Source organism: Pocillopora damicornis, chromosome 4, assembly GCF_964200805.1.
Source record: "Pocillopora damicornis chromosome 4, jaPocDami1.2, whole genome shotgun sequence".
Taxonomy (NCBI): Eukaryota; Metazoa; Cnidaria; class Anthozoa; order Scleractinia; family Pocilloporidae; genus Pocillopora; species Pocillopora damicornis.
The window spans coordinates 7,625,353-7,630,982 of record NC_142673.1 but is presented as its reverse complement, the minus strand read 5'-3'; the positions used below and the strand labels follow the sequence as shown (position 1 = coordinate 7,630,982).

Sequence of the window (5,630 nt, the reverse complement as noted above, 5' to 3'; positions counted from 1 at the left end):
AATGTATATGCTGACTTAATAAATTCCGGCATAGTGCATGCCTTGTTTTTTTTCCCCCTTTTTATTAAAGCTCGAGCAAATTCCTGATCCACAAATGTTTGTGAAGTTATATCCCCAGCATCTGACTCTTGTTTTCAGCAACCAGGCATCAAGGAAGAAGTGATGGCACTTCACAAAACCATATCATATTTTAACGTCTTTTTTTATCAATTACTGGACAGACGCACGGCAACATGGAATCCATTTGTTTTCTGTGAGAACGAATAAGGAATTAGGAAAAATTTTTTAATGTTGATGTCATCTTCGCGTCTCTCTTCCAATAGATCATAAATAAGAACCATTCAAATGCACGTTAAATACAGCTTGTTATAAATTATGATTTTAAAGAAAGCGACAAAACTTTTGAGTCTGTAAAACATGTTTAGACAGAAACTTCTGTCATCCTCAGTTGATTACTGTACAAAGCGTTGAAAGTTGAATTATATAGTAAGTAGAACAATGCTAATTAAGATGAATAGTGACAACAAGAAAAGAGGTAAATCATAAAAGTGTGAGAATTAAAAAGATAGTTTAAGATTTACATGGTGTAATTGCTGATTCAAGGATGGTTGTTCTCTTTGAATATGAATAGCCTCTTTTATCTTAAGCTGAAGGCTGGTGGAGGCGTGATCTAAGACATGGAAGTTATCTGTAGAACACAAAGCGCGACAATGTGGAGAATCTTTAAGATGCCTGAAAATGTGAGAGGCCCTGTCACTAACTAAGTGCTCTCTTATACGTGAGGAAAAATGCCGGCAGGTTTCACCGACGTAACAAGCATTACAGCCAGCACATACAAACTTATAAACCACACGTGAACGGAGCCCGTCAGGGACAGGGTCTTTCACACCAAACAAGTTACCGATTTTGAAGGAAGAGAAAACCAGTTTGATATCCAAGTCATTGCAATAGCGCCTAATAAAATGGCGGATGTTTTTTTTTTTAGTGATAGCAGAGAAGTGGCCTATGTAGGGTAGCTTAAAGTAGAACGTAAGTGAAGTGGTAGGAAGGGAATCCCGGGGATGATGATTCTTTTTGGTCCCAGTGACGTAACGGTTTATAATCTTCTCGATTAAATGAGCAGGGAAAAGATTCTTTTAGAATATCAGTAAGATTGTTAATGTCCTCGTGAAACCCTAACCAGGTGTTATTAATCTTGTAGGCCCTATCAACGAGTGTCTTAATGAGACCCATTTTGTAAGAGTACGAGGTAAAGCTGAAATAATTATGATTTTTTTTACAAGCCGCCAAAGAAATAACTTGAAAAACGCTAAAAGCCGTGAAGTGTGTTTTAATGCTTCAGGCGCTGGTCCTCTATAGTTCTACGAGAAGTCAACCTATTGTGTTTTGAAATTCAGCCTTAAGGTCAATATTACTTGTTAACTCCCGAAATAGGATAATATTTATTAGGCAGTTTTTCCGGACCTTCGATTGTTCTGTATTTAAGGAAACAAGCGGTACTTTGTCCTTAAATCCTTCTTTCCTACTTTCGCCCTTGATATTTCTTTTCTTTGTGTTTCAATGCTTTTGTAATTCTTGGGGACTTGTGCTTATAAAAATTGTAGCATGATTTATGGTAAAACCAATATATTATTTACAAAAGTTCTCCCTCGAAGAAGGAGAATAAAGAGGAAAAATTAACTTGAAGATATTATCGTTATTACTAAATTTTTTAACGTCATATCCGTCGAGATCAAAACACTTACAGTAAGGTCTTGGCACGACATGTTAGCGATATGATTGATTTCTAAGCCCAGAGCTTGGGAGAAAGAGACGAAGAGAAGGAACAAACGATTAATTTGGTTTAGATTGTTTCTCAGTTTGTAATTTAGATCTCTAAAATATGGTTGTGGCAAATGTTTTCTTTTTACTGACTTATGCAACGCTTTCTGATTTTCGAGGGAACTGTTTCAAAACGGTTATTCTACTATTTGATATATACTACGCGCGGATATTTTAAGAGTTGTGCAAGATTTTTTCAAGCCCTCAATTAACGATGAAAAAAAACGAGCAATTTCCCTTTTTAGTATTTTAATTTTAGTTTTCGAAATACCTCCTACGGCCTTATTTGTAGATCGTATCGATTGCATAATGAGCTCGCTAAAAGACGAAAACAACGCGAACGAAACTATTAAAGTGTTTTTTTGTGACCAGTTAAAAAAACTGTTGTGCTCACAAGTTCGTTTCTTTGAAAGTCAAGCTTAAAAAACCAAAAACAAAAGAAAAACCAAAGTTTTGTATCTCTTAGTGCGGCCATTTTGTTGCTCCGAATTTTTGCCCTGTTCTTCATGATCAGTGTAATACCTTAACATATTTTGGGCGTCATCGTGACCTTATTTGGTAAAATAGTGTAGTAATGGGAGAATAAATTGCCGTGCTTACCACTAGGAGATGAACATCTCCATCTTGATCAAATGATACTTAAAGCAATTCTAGTTTTGTGAAGCTGATAGCATCCGAAAGAGATTAGTTAACTGAAAGCAACCTTTTAACCAGTAACACGAGTTATATAAACTTGTAGCACTGAGGAAGTTAAAGTGTCAAAAACCGAATTAAAAATATTGATAGGAAAGGTGGGATATTGATAAAAGGTGTTTTGAAACGATGCTTTTTTGCAACAATCATCTCTGATTTTATTCAATTTAACCTGAGAGTCTTACAATAAGCAATTAAAAACCAAACACATAGGCAAAACTAGCTGTATCCACAAATGTTTTTTAAATCTGTATATCAAAATGCGTAAATAGCGAAACTTAGACCTTTATCTTATCTTTGTGGCACTCGTAATCTAGCCATTGTGGACTAAGGATCATATTTATTGCTTCAACAATTTCGAAACAATATCTTTTAAGATAGTTTTAGACTAAAAATAACTGTTCAGCGATTCATCTTTGCTGCCTTACTAGTTAATAACTGGTCCTCGCAATCTAAATCACCAAAATATAAGCAACTTGAATGTCGTGGTCCTCCCACAGCCAATAAGCGCTGCACTTTCTACGAAGTACCTTCACGGTGTAGAGGACAGGCTTGCAACGGACGTCGCAACCGCTGTATGTGGCATGGCCCAAAAACCTCGGCACTGTGTCAACTAAATCTGTCAAGGTGTACGTAAAGGGACATTTTCCGAAGAAAATCGACCTTTGCGTATTGGAACCTTGAAGCCTTGAGTTGGAGGATTCGACTGAGGAACAATCATGTAACCATTACGGTGGATGAACTGAAGGATGTCATCTGAGGATGTTTTATAGGTACCCAAGTTAAGGCAAGTTGATAGCTCGCTCCAATTTTGACCTCATGGCAGACTGCATACTGCGAGGCAGAAAATAAGCCATAAGAAAACCTAAAATTCAAAAATGATGATCATGTTGTTTGAAAGTGAGTTTACAACCATGAAACTCTTAAGCAGAATGCGTAACTCAGGAAGGAACTTGTTGATGTCTAAGTGATATCCTCTTTCTAAATTTAAAAATCAATCAGAATGTTTCAGAGGGAAAAATGACATTGTAATACTGACCACCCAAAGATTTGCTAGGGGCGAAGCGATTTTAATCGATTGCAAGTCGACAAAGACGTGATTACACCGTTGTTGCTTTAATCCGCTTGTTAGTTACTGCAAGAATGCACACCACTCCCAAAATTCATGTGCAAAACTAAACTAATAGAGATTCGATCTCCTGTGCTTGACACAAGTAGTATGATTTTTTTTTTCATTTGATTTACCCTCTTTCATTTGTCCCGTGTGCTTCATGGCTGTTGTTATTACTTTGGTTTTAAGTTTCCAACGCTATCTAAGGATTTACAAGACTGCAGACTATACGCAGGGTGGTGTTATTTCTGCTTACGATCTTGTTCGAATTTCTCTTCATCCTCTGGAAATCCAATTTTTAAAGTGCACCATTAATTACGATACATGCAAATTCGTGAAAGTTACTTCGATACACAAGGAAGAGCTCTTCAAGGAAATCTGAATGATTTTTCCAAGAAGTTGAACATAACTCTGTCCTTTAAAAATTGCGCGCATTTAAACGCTATCTAAAACTTTACCTAATTTTACAGATGGTGAACAATGAAAATGACCAGATGGCATTAGGTTTCAGATGTGAACAATAGCTTAGGATTAGCTTAGACACATTTTGATCAAAACCTACCACAGATGTGTACATTTCTTCGCAAGGACTTTCCCGTGACATCTAAGTCTTTTGAAACTTGGCCGAATAGCAACCTTTTAATACTACACCTAGACATAAATATTTATCATTTAGATATCGGTGCTATGAACACTTTCAATGAACCTGTGTAGGTACCAAGTATTACGAGAGAGCACATTTTCAAGTGATGGAACAATGTGACACCATTGTTTTCTTTTTCCTTTTTACTGAACCGCATCCACTAATATTACATGGTCAATACTAAAGACGTTCCTAAAAAGATTATTGAAGGAATGCGTTTCTCCTCCAAATGTGACTAAAGTTTCTTTTTTTTTCGGCTGCACTGACACTTTTGGACGTCTGTGGGAACTCTCGCGGAAAGGAAATAGCTCTTTAAGGCAGCACGTAGCTCCTGTGAAAGGAAATCGTCACGATTTCTTAGCACTCGGAAATCTATTTCAAAGGTCGTCTTAAAGGATGTCGGAACGGATGAAAGGGATCACGTTTCATCCCGTATTTATTCTTCTTACTCTTCATAATCTTCTAAATCAATAACATTTGCAGTAGCTCATGCTTACAAAGCATTCCTTGCTATGTACTTTCTCTTACCGGAAATCTAATACTATACAGCTATTCAACGAGTTGGGTGCGAATTGTCGTGAAGCATTCACCAATCTTCTAGGACTATACATTATGAATCTTCAGCTAAAAACCTCCGACCTGACCAATCACAGCGCGCAAAAAGCACGAAACCCTCGTGCGGTATAATCCAACAAGCAATATAGGCGGAAAGCAGTATAATCTGGAGAAGGAATTCAACAAGTCAACACCAGGAAGTTTCCGAGATTAAAAATAGGGAACAAGGACTACTTGAAATTAGAAACAGCAAACATGATTTGCGTCAAGCTAGAATGTGAAAGAAAACGTTCAATTGAAATTTCTTGTCGCGTCCGATACCGTGGTGCTAATTTTTGAAGAAGGCATACGAGGAAAATTATTTGAATAAAAACATTAAAACTTTCCTAAGAGTATAATTTCAGCCGCAGGTTCCCAGTTATTACTGGAAGTTGAAAATATACCATGTTTGACTATTTGAGTAAAGCCATGGTACAGATGCACTCGTGTACAAACAACAGCGAATCACGTAAACGTATCATTCCCAATCACAATAAGTCCATTTCTTTGCTTTATTTAAAAGTGAAAAGAGACAAATTCTGGCGTTTATACTTTAAACTTTATATCCTACTAGACATCTAATTACCACCTGTTATGAAATATAAAGAGCAGCAGAATCGATAGACAACAACTGTTGAGCTGCTATTAGCTCATAGTTAGTTAATTTTCTATCGCATCGACGGTTTCCATTTCCTCTGCCTAAACTAAATCTCTTATTGAGTCTTGGTCAAAATCTTCAAAAATCACTTGAAATGCTTTCATCTTACA

At 36.6% G+C, this 5,630-nt stretch overlaps 1 long non-coding RNA gene across 1 annotated transcript; it reads right to left on the bottom strand.

The window, feature by feature from the left end:
* Nucleotides 1-2,647: 2,647 nt before the first annotated feature.
* Nucleotides 2,648-4,267, bottom strand: LOC149046667 (uncharacterized). Its single transcript, XR_016186345.1, has 2 exons — nt 4,188-4,267; nt 2,648-3,348 (listed from the first exon to the last, which is right to left on the bottom strand). It is a non-coding gene; the product is annotated as an uncharacterized LOC149046667 (long non-coding RNA).
* Between the last annotated feature and the right edge of the window lie 1,363 nt (nt 4,268-5,630).